Here is a 22,360-nt window from a genome sequence, read left to right as displayed (position 1 = left end):
GAGTTTGTAGATAAAATGTCAGTAGCTTTTTAATGCAAAGTAGTAGAAAAAAATAGACATGCTGCAACATGCGACTTCACAGGGAATGGCTTTGCACAGGGAAAATAGCAAATTACCTTATTTTTACCTTTTCCAGTTTATGTATTTAGAGGATTACTTGCCCTATACTCAGGATATTTTTCCTTCAACCGAGCGCAGAAGTTTGCAGAGTAAATGTTGTAGTAAAAACAGGATGGAGCAGCTCCATTCTTTAAAATTATTAAAAATTTTGAAGTGAGTAAAGAGAGCACCCTCAGAGACAAGACTCAGTCTTGTGCTCTGGTCTATATCCTGTTATCCTTGATCCTGAAAGGGCTCATTCAGATTTTGTGATGCCTGTTTCTATTCAAAATTAAAATAACGAGGATAATATAATGTATGTGATCATAACCAAAGGATAGGAATTAAAAGTGAAGGATGGGTTTTCCTGGTATTTTTATTTTATTAGTCTGGCTAACAACTTCATCAAATGAAATACTGTTTTTTCTGATGACAAACCCAAGCAGAATCCTATCTGAATTCAGCTTAACTGAATTGCTATTTATATAGCATTAAGGGAAAAAATAGTTAAAAAGGTTTTTCAGTTTAATGTAGCTTCCTATGAAAGCTATTTGTGAACTTGACTGTACATTGGGGATCCCTTGTGAGAGATAGACAGCTGCCGAAAAAGGATAACAAATATTCAATTAGCTAGTTTTTCTACTATTTCTACCACTTTTTCTTTGAGTTCTACATAAGGAAAAATAAATGGTAACTTGAACAGTTTTGGGCAGAGTACATCACAGAAAAATATTCTCTAAGAATATTTTGCATTTGTTATTGATGCATCTCTTATTACACACAGACTTATTTTGAGAAATTATGCATTAATTGTATTGTGTATAGTGAAGGCTGCCAGGGTATTCTACAAGGGGAAAACACCTTTTCTCCTTAGGATTTCTAACATTTTGGAACATTTCGAAACATTTCAGGAATCTTAACTTAGCGACATAGAAATATAATCAAATGCAAAGTCTGAATAGTTAAACTGGCTAGGTTGACATTGAACTTCCACTATCATAAACCATAGAAATTAATAAAAGCAATATTTCATACATATTCATTATTTCATATTTCATGTCCAGAAGCCAAATTCAATTTCTTATTGCCTATGAAAAGACAAAAGATTTCAACTAAAGTCCTAGTCATCCAATAAAAAATTTACCTTATGCTTGAAAACTGCCTGATAATTAAACACAAAGCATAAGAGATGCAGGGACAGTTCATATACAAACTGGACTGTGCTAATTAATAAAATGAGTTTAGCTTTAGTTATTCATGCAAATACCTCAAAGCATATTCAGTAGTGATTTGCAGCACAGTTTGCAAAATAAACAATTTGTATGCAACTGTGGTACAAAGTTCATGAAGGCAAATATGGTTAAAACATATTCTGTGTAATGATGATGGAATCATATTACTCAGTCAGCAATAGATGTGGAAATTCCCTAAAATAAATTTAGAATCATAGTTAAGAACATAATTTTAAGTTATGGCCTTTGCCAGGTTTATATAAACACACTTTTTTTTCATTTTTTTCCAAAAATGTGGTAACAAATTTTGACCATCTGAATCAGGCATGGTTTGGGAGTGGGAAACAAAACAAAACCAAAACCAAAAAAAAAGACCTCACAGTTTCACGGAGTTGTTTAGGTTGCAAGTGACTTCTTGAAATAGAACAACCTAATAGTATAATATTATTGTTTAATCCTGAAGAGATATTTTTAATTTAGGTCATCACTGTAGCTGCTTCACATAGGCTGAATTGTGTGCTGTTGCTTTTAGATTAATATTAGGCTTTTTCATGTTTTGCATGAGACTATAAAAAATAGTAGCAAAAAGGTATGAGAAAAAAAAGTCTTTAGAAGACAAAGAGATAAAATAAAAATTTATAATAATCTGTAATTTCCATAATAACCTGTTTTTTCACTCAATTTATCAAGAGTTGTAACAGTAGATACAAAAACAAACCAGGAAGGTAGAAAACAATTTTCTCTCTTGAAGAGCTCCTAAGTTTGCCTGTCAAGTGGTCAACATTACAAAAGAAGTCATATTCTTAAACTTCAAATTTGGCTGCATTTTTATTTAAATTGTAAAGCTTTTCCATTTCTGTGGTCAAAAATTTATTGTAACAATTGCCCATGTGTTTCCATCAGTTTATTTTCTATTATATAATGGCAAATTCACTTAACAGCATCTGTGGAATAATTTGTTCTTTCAGGAGAAATATGCACACAGCTGCATGTGATCAGGAGACACTTTAAAGAGGAAGACTTCCTTTATTTCCTTTATTTAATAAAATTGCTTCCCACTATTCCAGAAATCTGACCATAAACTAAAATATGTGTCTTTATAAAAACTTCCTTCTTACCTTAATCTCTCAGAAGATTTAATCTCAGAAGACCTATCGTGACATTGGTTTGTGGTTTGCAATTTTTTTTAGTTCTCCCTGGTAGTCCAATTTCTAAAATCATCCATTCAGATTTCTTATTCTGCAGTATATTCTATCTAAAAAGCTAATAAGTCTGAAAACAATTATAGTCAAAGAATAATAGTGGCTTTTGTCACTTATGGCTGACTGTATCTACATGAAACTGCTACTTTTTTTTTACAATATTATTTATGTAGAATTTCTGTTTGGACACATAAACACTGACAGCTAGTGAAAGGTTCCTTAAAAATCCACTCATCCTTCTTTATTCCCAACTGCTTTTTGGTTTGCATTTTTCCTGTTATGGTTCTCAAGGTTCCTACTAGATGACAAAGAAAAAAGAAAACGGTAGTACCCATAGATGTTCTACATTATTATTAATATAATAATTTCTTTGTTACCTAACAGTACTTCTGTCTGGGCTTTTAAACAGCTTTTCCTTTATTCTAAAAGAGAAGAATTTCCCATGATGGGTAAAAACTGTGTCAGTTGAAACAGAGTACTTAATTTTATTTTTGATGAGATGAGTATTTTAGGTATTTACTAATGGCAGTTAAGACATTACAATTGGCAGAAATACTTTTAAAATCACCTTTTTCATCCCTTCTACCCTGCAAAACCAAAATGAAAGGTAAATCTCTCCTTTTCCCCACATTCTTTTTTCATACTTTATATATTATCTAGAATTTTCTATCCAAGTTCACCTCAGTCAGACTTTTCATAAGATTTTCCAATCAATAAAATTTGAAAGGATTTAATATTCTCTGTCCATGAGAGGACTACCCTAAAGAGAGTCTCAAAGTTTTCTTAAAAAAAATATTGAGAAAATATTTAGTACTATTTGCATCTTATGCAGCGAATTCATAAAAAATTACCACATTTTGAATGCTATGAAGAGTCCAGATTAGTAGAAGACAGCACAGCCTCTGAAATTAGCAATTTTACTAACAGCACTTTAGACAAGAAGTAAGCTCAGAAAATACTGTATTATGTTTTGAGTCTAAAAATGAAAAATTATCTCAAGTAAACCATGACAGTGACATATCATAGTGTGCAAATTGACCTGAAAAAACTCTTAGAAGCAAATAATAAATTGTAATACATTTAATTTGTTTGTCTGAATTTCAGAAAACTCTTCGTCGCTGAAGTTAAGCAGGAATGATACAAAGCATATTTTATATCATCAGTATCTCTTACCAAATATTTTCTTTCTCCTGTCCTCTCTCTCCAGGTAAAAATTTGATAGCTAGCAGTTCTTCCTTTGTTGTGTTGTTGCTCTGTGGCCCTTTCTATCACAATAATTAGAGGAAACAATCTCAGTAAATTAGCTGATAGGTCTAAAAACAATCAAAGCCATTTCAAATCATAACCACCTTTACTCCTATTTTGACTGTGTTTTCTCATTTTAACTTCATATATTTTATTGTTTGAAGGATATAAAATTGGAAGATTTTTCAAAACATCCTGAGCAGTTGAAATACCATAGGCTGAAATAGAAGTCTAAATACCCAAGATGTTTTTAAAATGGAACAGCTGGTAACATTTTTGAGCCATTTTTTTCCCATGGGAATTTTTGAATGAATAATTTCTTAAAAATTATAATTTATAATGATTTATCAGATTATTTATATACTTTAGCATAATTTTTGCATTTGAAACCTTGCATGGAATAAGCAAAATAGAATATATGTCATAATAAAAGAGTACTTGAATTTGAATTTAAAACTTATCAAAGTATTTGAAGTAATAATTATCATGCTCAATAGTAATTTTGTACTTTCATACTGGAATGGTTGGAGTATGAGGTAAATTGGAGTCATTGTGACAAAGACCTGTTACAAACCCTACAACCAAAGAGTATGACAATTGAATGTACATTACACAGGTACTATGACTACCTCTCTACTCCAAATTCCTTTTTGACTTACATTTGCATATGTTTTTAATATGTTTTATATAATATTACTGTGTCATTGTACTGTTTTAAAGTTTGGACCTCCTAATTAGACCAAGCTGATTTTCAAAGATATTTAACTTCCATAGGTACATTTCCAAAATGTAGGATTTATTCTTCAAATGGAGCTTTACATTTTCCAAGTTAATACTTCCTGAGGTTTGGGGAACGTTCTAGTCAATTTACCTAAAACTGATAAGATGGCATTTCTATTTAGTCACACTTTTCCTTGAAAATTTCCAGTATTTGTTGATTAAAATAATCAGTAGGAATAGATAAAACATATAACATTTCTGTAAACTCTAAAGATAGACAATAGCAATAAAGGATCTTTTAAAGCCATAGTTCTTCTATCCACACTGATTGATTGATTACCCTTCATCATTCTTATGTATCACAGGACAGTTGCTGAAGGATCATGCTGGATTTCCAGGTACTTTACACTGAAATCATATCAGAGAACACAGCACATGGGGGACTCTCAGTTAAGTAGCCATCTTTTCATATTTCAGTCAATTATTGTGATTTTTTTAATTATTATTTTTTAAAGTAGTGAAATCAAAAGAAGCTAGATAACCATTAGAAAGTGCACAGGGACATGGCTATGTCAGGTCTGCTTATTGAGGTGGACTGATAACTGGGAAGGGCAGGTATGTCAAGATAGAAGAGTAACTGTGGATACCACATGCATGATTTTTTTTTTTTTTCATGTATCTAAGACAATTTGATATTTTTTTTTCAACATAAAATACACTTGGATATTCAAAATTTGGACAAGAATATAAAGGATCCTTGAAGAATTCTGTATTTTTGATAGACTTCAGAAATACAGATATAAAGAACTACTGGAAGACCAGCATAAGAAATTTTAAGTGCTTGGGGAGGATTATCTAAATAATGCTCTTTTTTCCTGGCCCAATCTTCTAGGCTAGATGAAGGAGGCTTTCACCACAGAAATGATTGTTAAGTTCATTCAAGCACCTGCTGAGTTAAAGTCAGTCACTTGTTCTAGTACCAAAGGTGAGAGACCTGTAACCTCTTAAAATTGGTTTGGGAAAAAGCAAACAACCCAGAAAATGGGAAGTTTTATTCTCTTTTTAATGTAGATCAGGCCAATCCTCTGAATTTTAATGAGATAATTTTCATGACCTTTAAGTGAAGCTTGGTTATAAGCTTAGAGCACTTGCAGTTTGCATACTATTGTAGGTTATAAGCTTAGAGCACTTGCAGTTTGCATACTATTGTAGATATAATCCAAAGGGTAGCCTGGAAAAACCAAACAGAGAAGAAAAAGCTAAATCATAAGTCTCAACTTTGAGTGTAAGGCTCAGAGTTAGGAAGCTTATAAGTTAACTATTCTAAGTTATGGAATAAGAGGCTTTTTCATACAAAAGAGACTGCCCCCATTGACATGCACATTATGATTAATAATGCCACATCTGATGAGAGTGTTCATCGATGAAATGTATTTGTGTAAACTTAAAGAATATTCCAGGAAGGTCCACAATTTCATCACCCCAGAAAGAAAGGTAAACAAAGTCCAACAAAAAGCTGAGATGGCCAGTCATTAAAAACTACACCAAAATAGTAATTTTCCTCCAAAAGCAAGGACTAATGAGTGGAATTACTTCCATTGTTATTCTAAATATAGCATTTCAACAGAATTCTTTAATCAAACTAATCCTGAAGTCATGGGTTTACTACTTACAGTATTTTTCAAAGTCCTCCATCTGAAATTTTCTGTCAATTTTCTGCAACTTTCTTCAGTTTGGACCAGACCCTGATTTAATCTCTGTTCTAAAGGCTACAAGAATTCCCTAGTTTGGCTGCAGTAGAAAACGTGTGGTCAGCAAGTGGAGGGAAGAGATCCTCCGTCTTTACTCAGCCCTACTGAAGCCACAGCTGGAGTGCTGTGTCCAGTTCTGGGCTCCTCACTACAAGAGAGACAAGGAAGTACTGGAGAGGGTCCAATGGTGGCCACAAAGATGATTTGAGGTCTGGAGCATCTCTCTTAGGAGAAGAGACTGAATGAACTGGATCTGTATAGGGAAGACTGAGAAGGGATCTCATCAATACATATAAATGTCTCAAAAGCAGATGATGCCAAGAGGAAGGTGACAGACACTTAATGATTCCCCATAACACAACAAGGAACAGTGGCCATAAACTAAAGGACAAGATGTTCCACCTCAGTGTGAAGAAGAAATTCTTTGCCACATGGAAGGTGTAGAGCACTGGAATAGGCTACCCAGGAAGTTTGTGGAATCTTCTCCCTCTCTGGAGACTTTCCAAACCCACCTGGACACATTCTTCTGAAACCTGCTCTGAGTGACCCTGCCTTAGCAGGGGAATTGGACTGGATGATCTTTGGAGGTCCCCTCCAACAGTAATGATTCTGTGATTCTCTGAAAATGCTTCAGCAGAACAGTTTTTGGAAAGATTTTCTTTTAATGCTGTCACTTCAATCCTCATTATACAAAGAAACTAGAGCTTAGAATCTTTCTGGCCTCCCTTTTAAATTATTTCCATAATAATTCATAAACACATAAATATAGTTATACTGAAATCCTTCTGTAATTTTGATTTGAACCTAGACATTGGGTTTTGCCCACAGTTATGTTCAAATATAGTTTTTTTTCTAACTTCTTCCTTCTCCTTTTTGTTGCCATTGAGGGAAACTAGAAGGTTGCCTTAAACCTGTTCAGGGTACCTTCTGATTTGATTTCCTTCTTATTTTCCTCTGGTTATTACAGTTTTTTCAGGGTAGTCTTATCTCTGAATTTTTTACATTGAATGCTTGAAATATGAAATAACATCCTTACAATGTTCTTTCTTACCTTTCAGTCAGTGACATGAGTTCACAGTTTCATTACTGAAGCTAAATGCTTTAGTTAGGAATTCCTTTTGTTTTTAAAATTGTACAAAATCTCAAAACCAGAAAATAATAAGCAAGCCGGACGAAAACAACAAGCAACTTAAGTGATAAGAGGATTTATCAAATCAGCTGTAATTTCTCTAAGTTACAGAAATAGCTCATCAGACCACTACTAAACACTAAGCACAGTTTGCTTATAAGGGACTTTATCTCTCACAGAACTATCCAAGAAAACACAGTGAAATTGAATCTCATGGAAATTGGGCCTTGTTTAAAACTGTTGCTCTGGATTAAAGCTGTGTTGCACTTTCAGATGAACACAAAATAGACAATACATGCTTATGAGCCCTAACAGAGACAATTAATTTACTGTTTTTTGTTGGGGTTTTTTGTTTGTTTGAGGTTTTTTTGGTTCGGTTTTTTTTTTTTGTTTGTTTGTTTTTTTCCCCAGTTAATTAACAGTAGGTTTATAGAGCTATGAAATGAGATGGATTATATTGTTTGGAAAAACGTGGATATACATCCTTGATTTTACCTGTATACATCTGCACAATATTCTAAAGGCAGAAAAAGGTCTCTTCTCAGGAACAGACTTCCTGAGAAGTCTAAAGGCTTCCTTATGCAAACTTTGTAAATTGTGTGCCATCACAGCCACAGAATTAGCATGAAAATCAATGATCTCTGCTCTGAATGATGCCAGAAAATGCCTTGTAGAATAACAAAGATGCAGTCAGTGGTTAAGTTTCTCCTTGCTTTGCCTTTTTGACACTTCCATAAGGTACTTTCTAAAACTAAAGCTGTACTTTTTCATGTAACTCTGAGACCAATTCTGTGGGCCACAGAACCCAGAATTTTTAGATCAACCTGTGGAAACTCTCAGCAAGTTTTCACAATCTCTCACCCACATGTTCAGTACTACTGAGCATTCACTGTATTATGTTGTTAATCATTTAAATGCACTTCATAAATGCCTTTGAAGTACCTTCACACAACAATTTGTTCTTGCCTACTGCTCTATTTGCTTCATTAATTATTGTGTTGACAAGCTGTCTGCTCAGTTCAATGGATCATCTTGGGAGGAGAGACAACTTTAGGAACACATCAGCAAATATTTTAGACAGCCTTTAAGTATTAATTTAATTGTCTCTAACTATCTCTGGGAAAGTGGATTGCTTCTAATTATTAGGTAAGATAAACTTTCTTTAAAATGGCTGAGCGATTGATTTGTTTCATTTTTGACTTGTCCATGAGCATGGTGTGAAATGACAGATAAATGCAAATTAAATCAAGATCTCTTCATAATTAGGTGTGGGGTATTTAAAAATCAAAATAAAAGCAGCTTAAATGACCTAAGGGTAAAAGAACTTTAAATAAGCCAATATGTATTACTTCCCTTCTAAATGTTATACAGGACACAAAAAATTATGCTGTGTTATACTGACATGTTGTCACACCTAGAAAGAATGAATGTCAAACATCAGCCAATGTGATGACCTTTCAGAGTGGAAATGCAAACTTGGGTTAATCTAGGCTCAGATCCAGCAAATCCAATTTAATGAGCGTGATAACAGTAGACCCAGCTAAAGTGCATTGCTGACTAATTTCTTCCTATGACTTAAAATAGCTAAATAAAGCCACCACTAATAATTTAAATTGCTTTAAATTAAATGCAAACACAAGGAAGTAATCAAGTTATTATTTTGATGGAAATAAAAGACTGTCACAGATGTCAAACTCTTTTAAAGGAAAGTATTATGGAGATACAAGATACTCTTCTGAAATCAGTGTGAAAGGAGAGAAAATTCCCAATTCTGAATCCCTGTTTTTTTAAATAGCAAACTAAATCATGTCTTTTGAAAGCATATTTTATGCTTGCCATACCTCAAGGTATAAAATATATGAAGACTTAATATTATGTTTCAGAAGATTATGGATATGAGAAAGATCTTCATTATTCAAAAAGTTTCAGGACAGGAGAACCATTCAGGTCTCCATCCTTATTACCATTTCTGTCCTTAGTTTCCAAGAACAGAAACCAAAACAGAAACACTTTGAGAAATTCATATTATCTTGAATTACAGAAAAGAAATTACTGCCATCGATGACTCTAGTAACAAACTTTGTTGACAAGATAGTTGCATGCATGCCTGGCACATTCTAAAGCATACTAGCTATGGTAAAAATTGTAAAGATTAATTAGGCAGACAGACACGCTAGCTGGAATGTTTTGTTTTAATTTGAACATGCATTTATGCCCATCAATGCTAACCTGTATTTTCATGCACTATGACTTTAATTATTACATTTTTGTTGGTAACAGCCTGACATTAAAGTTATCTCATGCATATGAAGCATAACTCTGATACTTTTCAGAGGACAATTATGATTAGTTCATGATTTCTGTAGTTACAAGTAAAGACTATGGGAATGCTTAAAGACACCCTTAGGTTTCTTGTTCCCTAGATTAGTTTGTAAATACCATATACAAAACTGCAAAGTGAGAGATACATAGTACCCAGACGGAAGATGGAAAAATTACAGTTAAGGAAAATAAAAATTTTGACACCATTAGTGTGTTCAAATATGTAACGGGAGCCCAGCAATGCTGCAGAATCTCTGTCCTTCACAGTATCCAAACATGACTGAACACAGGTACTGAGCAACCTGTCCTGTCTGGGGCTATTCTGAGCAGGAGCTTGGACTGGAGACCTCTACAGGTCTTTCCCAACTACTGTATCCCTGTGGCTTTTTGAATGCCTCCCTGCCATGCCAAAATTAGAGCCACCCACAGCTTGTGGAAGTTGGCTCTTGCTCCACCACTCTCCAGTTACTTGCTTCATGGTGACTGGCTTATTTCTGACCCAAGGCCCATCTCCACAAGTCTCAGGGGTGTGCTTTGTCCTGCTGATCACAAGATAGTGGCCCTCTCACTTTCTATTCTTTACCTGCCCGAGCCTCATCTTTGTCATTCAACATCTTGGTTAGAATTGGGTAATAAACAATACTACTTAATGTGAATGCACAGCCTAACAGTTAACCAAAGTATTATTTGGCTCTTGAGAAGGAAATTATCCATAAAGTTTGTCAGAACAAGGCTACTTTAGTATAATCCTTTGCACACTCAGTACCTATAACTCATGTACTTGTGAACTATAATCTTTTTGAAAACATTAAAAAAATTAATTTTCCCTACATCAAACTCTCATTAGAAACTCAAATTCCTAACAACTTGAGCTAAAGGGTAAACTAGCCCGAAGAAGACCTAAAATTGGACTTCTAATTGGGTTTTCTAGTTAGGAGAGAACTAGAACTCTGATTCAGACGATTTTTTTAAGAGACTAAAAACTTCTGCTTTGCTAAAATTATCTACACAGAATTGTTCTTTGTGTGGCATTATGTATAACAATATTTCTTTCTGTGAGCATTCCCAAACCACACACATTTATGCATTTCATTGTAAGATGAGTTTTGCCTTGCATAGGTGCTTATATCCAAAAAACAAACAAACCTGTAATTTTACTAGTGTCTCTAGGCAACATACAGCTGTAAGAGAAAGCAATGTCTCTAAAAAGAAAATGAATTTCAATTATAATAGTCCCTACACCTGAAGGTAATTCTTTTGGACTTAAACAATTATATTGATTTCACTGAGCATGGTGACACTTTCTGATTCCACAGACAAAAACACTTCTGAAAATAACATTTCCTACTCTTGTATAGTTTGCACTTCCTCAGAGTAAAAGAACAGTTTAGTCCAATTCCAGATGAACCAGTGAGCCAATTATGGTAGCACATTATGAGCTGACAAGTTCCTATAATAGCATTCCTTGCAGACAAAAAATAAAGAGATGAAATCTAAATTAGTCACAGCCTTAGGCTTTCCCTTCACAACTAAATGGCTACTAATGGGGCAACCAACAGAATATTACCTGATACATCTGTTTATTTGGTCTTGGTTTTTCTTATTTTCAAATAGACTATCTTCATTAAAGGGGGAAAAAAGGAAAAGAAAAGGAAAAATACTTGAGGCTGAATCAAATTCACTTGATACAGAAATATAGAAACACTGTTACATGCAGATGGAATAAATAGTAGTGTCTTTTTGAGATAAAATAAAAGGGAAAAAACACATTGGATCTTGGTGGTCAATAAGTAAATTATAGACATGTAGTAGACTTATAAACTGTCTCAGGTCAAAATATTTAAGATGTGCATACTCCTCTTTTATATTTTTATGGAAGTTCAGACATTAAGTTCTATATCAATGGTAAAAAGAAAATTTTATTTTGCATATGAGTTTTTTAAATAGTTCTAAACAGTGATTCTAGACCTGGATGTATAGCAGACTTTCCCCCAGACACAAATGTACAACAGATAGCTCATTCCCACTGAGGTCAGCGAGGTGTCAGTAGTAGGGTACAGCAATATCAGTGCTGCAGTGAGCTCCATAAATCTTATGACAGACTTCACTTGGGAGCTTTGCCATAAGGAAAAACAGAGAGTGAAACTGTCTCCTTACATTAGTGGTACCATGATGGAAGCCAAATTTTTCACTCAGACTGTCCAGCAGACACCAAATTGAGGGAACTATCACTGCAGCATATTGTGGAGAACACCAAAGGTGTATCTCTCTTCAGCTGTGCTTTTGCCTGGCTACCTTGCTTTCCCTGTTACAGTCCAACCACCCTGGCTGGACTGGACAATACAATTCCCACTGCTCAAAGTCTCCTTGGCCCTGACAAATTTATTTCTGCTGTCACAAAGAGTGCTTGACTAGAAGTTTGGAATCTACCCTCACTAGCTGATATAATGTGTCCCCAGAAAACCTTCTTGCCTTCATTCTCCCATTGATACAATTGGGATCAGTAGGAGAGTTCAGATATGCCATTCTTGGAAACATGGTCTGGATGAAAAATTTTATTAAAATAGAAGGTTAATGATACATAGGACACATGACTGAAAGTCCAAAACTCTTTGAGAGATATTCATCATCAAAATGACCATGTTTGAGAGGAAGACATCTGGATTTCAGACCAACCAGACAACTTCCCAGAAGCTTTTGAAAAAATAAATCAACATAAAGAGATACTCTGGAGTGGCAGTGACTGCAGACATGGTCTGCCTGAGCATTGCTAGCTGTCTCCTCATCACACTGCAACCCTACAAAGGGGTACAAAGGAACCCTCCCAAGGGTGTTGCATCTGGCTTGGCACTGGCAGCATGTGAGACCCCCATCCTGAGGAGCCTGGAGCTGTGGGCTCTTCCTCACTGTTGTGTTCATTGGCAGGCTCTAAAAAGCAACATGAGCAGCAGCTATGCTGGAAAGATTACAGGGGCATGAGAATAAGATTATATAGGCTCACTATTCCTCCCTGAAAAGTGGAAAGAGGACTGGAACCCAAGCATGCTGAATGTGGGAGAGAGGAAGGTAAAGTTTTTCGGGGATTAGTTCTATAATAATGTTAAGAAATTCAGTGTCTTAACAGTTTTAAATGTAGAGTATAATGATTTATTTATTTCATTACTAATGCTGAATTCATATTTAATTGAATGCCATTTAATTACCAGTTTTAAATTAACCCATATCTTTCTTCAGTCCTAATTTGAATCACACAAAAGCAAATATTATTCTGATTTTATAGGTGAGGCAGAAGAAATGAGACCAGTAAGGGGAAAAGTGGCCAGAGACAGGCACAATACATAGAGGAGGTTACCTGCAATCCAGAACCTTACCTTGTGTTCCATGCTTGTAGATAATATCAGTCAGGAGTAACAGAAGCAATTTAAATTAGTTTGTTGAATGCCACAATATGGTTGAAAAATTCAAGATGCATTGACTCCACAGGTTTGGAAAGATCACCTCCAGACACATATATGTACACAGAATATTTCTTTACAAGGACAAAGAAAGGGAAAAAAACGGTTACTAACAGAGGTCAAGATATTTTTCTCCAGACTTCAGCTACTCCTCCGCTCCCCATAAAAAGAACCTATAAAAGAAAACTGCCCAGAAACATCATGAACTTGCAATAGACAACAATTTTTGTAAGTCTTCAAGTGGGGGTTGGGGGTTATTTTGGTCAGATAATTTTGTTGTTTTTGTTGTTGTTGTTTGGGTTTTTTTGGTTGGTTGGTTAGTTTTTGTCTTTTTTTGTTTTTTGTGGGTTTTTTTGTTTGCTTGGTTTTTTTTTGTTTTTAGGGTTTTGTTTTCTTTTTGTTGGGAGCCAGAGGGAAGGCCTTCAACTTTTTCACTGAACTCTCTAATGAGCAAATTAATGGATGTCATATGACAACAGCCAGCTTTAGAAGACGAGAATTTCAGAGGACCTCAAAGACACAAATAAGAAAGCATCTCTCAAGAAACTTTCTCAACAAACTTGAGCAAGAAAATAGAGGATCAGAGACCTTTGGAACCAGCAGATCAAATTTCTAGTTCATCAACCACTGTGACCCAGAATAAAAAAATGTATCAACTGTGATCTATGTAGGATTGGACACCGATATATAAATATGGGCACATAGTGATAAAATTTGCTACATATTTTTAATAATTTTAAGTAATTATGCATAAATATATCATAATGGATTTTCCCATCCTTCCTATTGAAGCTTCATAATGTTAATCACACTGTTTATCATTAAAATTATAGGCTACTGCTTCTCATCTGAATCTAGTGGTGATGCATTTCATGCACATGGTGTAACCCCTGGGGATGGTGCTGTGCCAGGCCAGAAGTTAGACTGGAAGATCACTGAGGATCTCTTCCTACTCAGCTTATTCTGTGCTTCTGTGGTTCTGTGACAGTCAAGTTTTTCAATGTTAAATTAGTCTTGCTAAAAACTGAGAGTTTGCAAACACTTTGATAGTGCACACATTAACCTACACTCTAATGTTGTCCAGCAGTATTACCAAAATAAAACAGAATGGACTACAGCTCATAAAAAAGTAGGCTTTGAACTGGCCTGTAAACCATAAATTATCTAGCCTTAACTTGTTTTTGTTAACTCCCTTCCAAATCACAATTTTCTTGGCAATAAGCCTGACACCCACTCACCACCCCCCTCAAAGTAAAAATCATTATCCATTTTTTGAGGAATCACCAAACAGCCCATTTAATGTATCTTTAAAATAAATATGTGTTTTGGTAACAGTTAACACATAAGAAACAAGACTGAAGTTTGATAAAAACATGACGAAAGAGTAAATAGCCTGTGGGCACAGCAATAGAAAAATGATTTATATCTCAGCAATCCATGATGAAATAGGAAAGAAAAATACATTGGAAGTCAGCATGTAACACTGTCTTGAATTGAAAAGAAACATGATAAAGTCATTTACACTGGAATACTCTAAGTCTCTCTGTATCAGGTCAAGCCATCTCATTATGAAATGGAGTACATCAAAATTAGAGCATTAGAAAATTTGATTGACCCAGCTATCCAGCTAAGCTATTTGCCTCCCACAGTTTTTTCTCTCTACTAAATTTCTGAACATTTTATTTCACTGCTCCTGTCCCTCCACCTGCATAACCTATTTCCTCACTGATCAGTACTGCCTACACTCAGGCTTTTGCTGCACCTGGCAGCCTCAAGATCAGACTTCTGAAACTCATCCAAAAGGTCAGGGGCACAGCATCACTCCTCTGTATCGAGCTTCAACAGCTCATTTAGGAAAGGTCATTACTGTTATGAAATAGAATCATTCAATTTCAAACTTTAAAGCCAGCACAAAAATAAACACACTGCAGTTTGAAGTTTAAAAAAGCCCAACAAACAGCAACGGAACCTGCTGAAAGCATTTTTAAAGCATTTAAGTGGTGCAGAAAAGAGAAAATCCACTTTTCTGGATAGAAGATGGGTAGATAATGTGAGAAAAGATGGCTGTGAATGGACTTTCTATATGCAATAGAATCTGTAATTCTGGTAAATATTCAGAAGTGAAAAAAAAGAAAATACCAACTCAATTACTATAAAGAACTTCTGAAGACATTTTGCATACTTTTGCCATCACCAAAGCAAGTTTCTTTATTGGGGCAAAAAAAGTTAGCAAAAAAAGTTAGAAGTGGTAGATTTCTGATAAAAGGAACTAATAACCTAGGAGAAATGTGGAAATCTGTTGTTAGGCACAAGTCACAAGGAAGTGGCAGCTGTGAATATGTAAGTAGCTCTACATTTACGTTCATGAGCTATCTTAAAGCTACAGTAGGACCAACCAGTTTCTGGCTCAGTGGACTTGTACCAACTTTGATTAGTTGGATGAATATTCTGCAGGTTAAGCAAAACTGAGATCCATGCTGGTTTCCTTGAAATCAATAGCTAGTCCTGGCTACAGGAAAAAAAAAACCAGAACTTGAGAGTACTTTTGCAACCAAATGTAAAAGGGGGTGAATTGATACCAAAAGTGTTAATTCAATTTTCACTGTGCCTGTGAAAATTTTAGCATCAAAACAAGGCATGCAAAACCTGCTTTCAGCAAGGAGAGTTGGAAGATAAAAGGAAGACATCTGGCTCAAGAATGCACTGATAGACAAAACAAAGTCTAAATCTCTGGGAGCTTGGAGTGGGACTTACAATAATGGGTAACTTGTAAAAAGCACGTAGCAACTGTATATAAGCAATACACTTCTAAAATCACATGTCCACATAAGTCCAGGAGTATTTCCCGTGGGACCTCAGGCCTGAATAAATGATGCCCTTTTGACACAGCTTTAGTTTTGGAGAGTCCTATTCCTTATTCAAACATTTGGTAACACTTTTGGCATATGAGGACTTGGAATAATGTCTTACTTATAACAGAACTTGAAAAAAACCCACATTTTATTACAAACTATTAATTTGTAGCAACATTTAGAAATAATTTTCATATTGTTTTTGCTTGATTTTCCTTATTTCCTGAGGAAGAAAGATAAAGAAAACTGTCACTATAGTATTTTTCTTTGTTCAGAGAGATATAGCACTAACCTTTAACACAGTGTATATTTTTAAATCACTAAGGTTGGAATTATTTGTCTCCAAACCCTGGCTAAACAGCCAGGTACACTACCTGTATTAGCTATTTTTCTTATAAGAACAACCAGCAGAATATATTGGTCTATCTTCAAAGGCAAATGGCTTACTAGCAGTGAAATGGTCACCTTACCGAAGCATAGAAGAACTCAGCACCTGAATGTGAATGATTTTCTGCTTCACAGCTTTTCCTATATTCTCTAGCTTGCCCAGAAGTGTGAAGTTTCTGATGGAATTGGGGCATTAAATTTGTGGTGAACTTTTTGTATGATGTAATAGTTCATAGAGCTCTAGTAAGCACAGGTAGGTTACTAAGCTTACAAAAGAGAACTCTTCACACAGCTGCCATGCATCAGCACATAAGCAGTAAAAGGAGGTATTTCGATAAAGAAGTGGGAGAAATCTTGCTGAAAGAAAAAAAAAAGTGACTAGTTGAATGCAGAAGACAATGTAATTCTTTTTAGAAATTATACAGAACATTTACTTCTACTAAAGCCTATAAATTAGTCAAAAATCATTGTAAAATAATCTCTTCAAATATGGTCTACAAATTGAATATCAATTTTAATATAGAAATGTGTAATTTATAAAATATCTTAAAAATTGATATATCCAGTTTACTTTTGTAGATTATAATGCATGCAAAAGACTCTAGTATGGGATAGTTAATTTTGAAACATAGTCTTACAATGATTCTTAATTTATAATGTTTTTACTGGAATTACTAGGAATTGGAGTGCTGACAAAGAGGAATATAAGTTACATTTTTCATGCAGATGCAAACTTGCACCGCTATTGAGAGTACAATGCTAAAACCAGGCTGATCAATCTTTGTATAAAGTATTTTTCTGAAGATATTGAAATATCTCTTCAAAGGGCAGTAACATACGGATCATTAAATCAAGAGAAAATAAATCATCTGAGATTTATACTGTGGTAAGAACATCATGTAAATTGTTGCTTCTGTCCTGCTTCTAACAAGCACTTTGACATCCTTCACTCAAGATGAAGGCAATAGATACATAACTTGACAATTAACCTTAAAAACACTAAAACCTAGAAGGAAACAAGTAACAGTAAACTTAAATTTCAGAGACAGCATTACTTGTGTATTCTTGCATGCACCTTTCAAATGTGAAGAGCTTTGGAGCAACTGTTGTTCCATGTTTCCTCAAACTAAAGTATTTTTAGCTGCCTCTTGTACCCTGACAATGGATTTAACCTACCAAATTACTCAGGTGCTATGTTGAAAAACAACTTGGTCCACAGCTTGTACATTCCTAAAATACATCTTAACCTGCCTGTGTGATAAAATCAGGGCCCGTAGAGTAAAATAGTCAGTGTTTTCTCACACACAGAAGAAGCCATTTTAGTTCACAGCATCTTATTTTCAGTGGACGAGATGTAGATGCATAATTTACTGAGGAATCACGTCTCTGGTTGAAGTATTTCACTCCCCAGAGCAGGACATATAGTATTTCATAAGGTGCAAATGATTAGATGTTTCAGAACACAGTTCTAAGGCTGCTCAAAACTATTTTGGGTACTTGCAATAAATAATTCTCCAATTCTGTGACAACAGAATAAAAAGATGGCTGAAAACCTGTTTTACACATCCTCCTGCTCCAGCTCAGCCAGAATACACTATTAAAATTGAAATTCCTTGTTTGTATAAGGAGTGAGAAGGTCATAATTTGTCAATTTATTAAGAGATCAGGATAAGATTTAAAGGTAATACATAGTAGATTAAGTTCTGTTTGAAAAACTAGATGGAGAAGTAGTCATATGCAATCTCTGACACATTGGAAACTGAATATAATTTTTCAAACAAAATTTACCAAACAGTGCAGGTAATAGTTATGATATTGTGTTGAGTTGCTTTTACTTTGTATATTTGGGGGATTTTTCTCTCAGATGCATGTATTATAAGTGTAGCATTTATATTGATATTTTATTCAAAATATTTTCTTTGTTAAATTTGAAAACCTTTTTCTGTTGTCTGTCATGGAAAATTCACATGTACCAGCGCGTAGACCTGATGAATTTGGATCAGTCTTCCAATTAAGTTCACCAAAATACCTTAATTTAAAACTAAAATTCCACAGTTCACAAAATCTGAATTTCCAGAAATGCAAATCTCATCTGAGCTCTTGGTTATATCAGTATTTAGCTTTTAACTGCCCTTCATTTATACTACTGTTTTAAAAAAGAGCTGCAGAAACATTGGTCTTCATTCCATATTTCACCTCTAGTTTAGTAATGGCATAGTTATTCAGGCGTGACAAATTATCATTGTACATTAAGTTTATACACTGTGGGCATTGTTCTTTTATTCCAGCTACCCAGGTGTGATTCTTTCACAAAATGTAACGTTTGGATTTTGTTAGTAATTTCTCTGCAAATAACGATAACATACTAATATTAATTTTTCAGCTAAAAGAAAGCTGGTTTTTACTTATCAGTGTTAAGAAAATCTGTTGCAATTATAACTCTGCTGTTGTAGTTAAGTGGATGCAGAACACCTATAGCTCCTTCCAGTGATTTCTTTGACAGCACAGTTCATAGGTTTTTTTTCACATGCACTTAGAGGATTTCAAAACTGCTTGTGAAGTTTTGATTGTGACAATTAATGGTGGTGGGATGCACATAAGAATCTCTGTACTCATATGTGAATAGAAATGCTTGTGACACCTGACTGACAATATTCACTTAAACAAAAATACAAGATTTTATTCCTACTCTAGTTCCCATCTTTGAGCATGTCTTAATATTTGAAGAATTTTTATTCACACTGAATCTGCTGTAAATGATAATGATTCAACCTTGTTTAAGATTGCATTTCAAACCAGAGTGCCTTTTCCTGGACACATGAAATAAAACTATTCTTCTGTTATAAGTATACAAGGTACACTAAATTCTTTTAAGGTATTAAATATTATTCTTCCTACTTCCAAGATATCTCTTCAATGTATTTGAAATTAGGCTTTCATTGGTATTTTACTCTTGTAAGTATTTATTTTGATTTAATACACTTATACATATTTCAACCTGCTCTGTAACTTGAAAGATCTTTCTTCTGCTGCTTGGAAAATTAGAAGGATCTGTAAGAAAAACAAAGGGAGAGTCAGGATTTTTAAAATATCAAAGACCTATAAAGTATTATTGTGTACTGGTTGATATATCACTACCTCTAATTCCAGAACTGCAATGCCAATTACTCTCAGCTTGTGGTAAAGTAGAAAATCAGAACATTTGGAGCAGACATGGGAAAAAGAAATAGGACAATTACAGAAATTAAATGAAACAGAGGAACAAAGAGACAATATATTTTCAAAATAATTTTAGGAAGATTATTCTTTGTTGATGTTTGAAACAGTATATTGCCGAAAAAGCCTTTGACAGATCAGCTAAATTAGACTGGGATATTTGTGGTGCAATAAACCTAACAACAAATAAGCAGAATTAAACAGAAAGGTCAAGAGCACAGATAAGAAATAATACTATAAAACTTGAAAATTTTCAAATAAATGTTGCATCCATTTGTTACTAAGGTTTTGTTTAAATAAAACAATGTATTTGAACCAATCTCTGTTTTACCTCTCCCCTCTCTTTGATTTTTTTAACCCACTTTTGACATGTTACTCTTCATAAAGATTTTTACTACATCTTCTTCAAGCATTTCCAGTGTAGGAAAGAAAAAGTTTTGTTTTCAAGATAGATAGGGGGGTTTGTATTTTTAATTATCTGTAGTTTTTTTTCTCCTTCTCCTATTCTGATTTTTCACCCAACTCACAGGCCACTGTCCTCTATGCTTATAAAATTGTACAGTGTTATTTTATATCAAATATAGAGAGCATATACACATACTAGGAATATTTCACTCTTGGTTCAATAACATTATCAAGGCTCTGTGCTTTTGCACAAAGTAATAAGAAAAATCTTAGAACACTATTGGATCTACATTAAAAAATCCTGGAAATGAGCAAATCTTTTTTTCTAACACTTGACTCACTAAATTTTGTGGAATAAATGCATCTTCTACACAGACTCTTTTCAAATTCACAGTTCTGTTCCTTATGTTTTTTTCATGTTTCATTCTTCTCCTTTAGTGTATTTTATATTTCCTAGCACATAATTACAAGAAATTAGAAAAAGCAAATGCTCATGGAAGCAATTATTTCTTTTCAAATTATGATATTATTTTTCATACGTGTTCACAGAAGTCAGAATCTCATTTAAAATTGACAGTATAGTTGTCACTCATGAGATTATTCCCTCCAGTGTTGTGAGTAAGTTCTATTATCACACCTCTCTGAACTCTTTCAAACAATCAGCCAAAGACATTCAGTGCATCATGTCTTATTCAACATAATTAGACTAGATGTTGGTCTACCCAGTCTCTTTATTTTAAACTTTGCTTTTTCCACTCTAATAACACCCCCTGTTGAATGCTTGATTATGAACAAAAATTTCTACTCATGGTATTTTTATTTAAATTACTGATGCTGTAAAGTTTTACCCACTAGTTTCCAAATAATTTAATAATTTCAATATTAGAAGGAACATCTCTGCAGGAGATGTCAGATGACTTTGTGGAGATTACAGCACTCAATACAATACATCCTGCATGACTTTCTATCTGAAGAACTGCTCTGGATATTTGTAGCTGATAGAGCTCACAATTTCAGCTATTCAAGTGGCCTTTGCTTCTGTGTCTCCAATGCATTCTTAGTCTGCATAAAAGTACTTTGTGAGAAATACTGCCTGTTAATACTGGAACAGTATTTAATCATCGTTAGTATTGTTCCTCAAATGTGTTGAAAAGTTACAGAGATGTTATCTCAGATTCTAAGAACTAAGAAAAAATTGACAGAAAACCTGGATGGTGTTTTGTTGATTTTTTTTTTCTCCCCAGTATGCCAATATCAGTTTCTTGGAATGTGTTTTTGGGTATGCAATTATTCAGCATTTTAAAGGATCTTTTTGTTTGTTTGTTTAATTTAATACATCCAAGACAATTTTTCTCCACAATTCAATGTTTCTTTTCATAGGTAGGGTTAGCAGATGCATCTTAAGACTTCACTGAAGTACTCTTCAGTGTACTGAATTAGTACACAGTGCATTTCTGGCATGCATATTCAAGTATATCAAATTATGAAATACTTTCTATAAATACATATATGGGTAATTTTAAAATCTGCTTCCCAGACAGGAAAACAATCATTTAAGTACGTGCAAAATGCAAATTCAGAAAAGAAATAAACATGAATGCAGTGAATTTGTTTCAGAACTGGAATGCATATTCATCAACATATTTTGCACTATTCAAACATCCTACCATTAATCTTCATGTTGATGAGCTGTCAGTCTGTTTAAGATCTGTAATCATAAACCCACTCATTTAAATAGATGGTATCTTATGCAATGTAAGTCTAAGACAGCTCCTGTATTTGTATATTTCCAGCACTGAATTTAACAGCAATACATTGAGAAATATAGTAAAATTAACGAGGCTCCAATTTTATTTAAACCATTTCTGTAAAATGTTTTTAAATCATGTCAGCTTAACTCTAAACATCCACCTCCAAAAAATCCACAGGTTTGCTTATAGGCAGCACTCTTCCTTAGTGACTGTACTATCTGGTTTGAACACCCAATAAAGACACAACTGAAAAAGCCCCTGGAACAAAGTGAAGGATGAGACAGGCATAGTGGGTGCTCTAGGAAAATTTTATTAGAATTTCTTCCCTTACTAATAACTTGTCAGATTATTGGTAAATTCAAGCCCAACAGAACTGTTTTGCATGAGTACTTTCAATGGCAGAGCATTTGGATTCTCGTTATTAACAATTACAAAGGCTTATTTATGATCCAACTCACCAAATGCCAAGCAGCAAGTAAATAGCTTCACTGCATTTAGTATCAAAAAACATTCAAAATTTATATAGTCAGTGGAAAATATACCAGGGAAGATCACCAAAACGGCAATGCTCCAGCCATGCAGAAACAAGATTTA

Source organism: Cinclus cinclus, chromosome 1, assembly GCF_963662255.1.
Source record: "Cinclus cinclus chromosome 1, bCinCin1.1, whole genome shotgun sequence".
Classification (NCBI taxonomy): Eukaryota; Metazoa; Chordata; class Aves; order Passeriformes; family Cinclidae; genus Cinclus; species Cinclus cinclus.
This window is presented reverse-complemented; position numbering follows the sequence as displayed.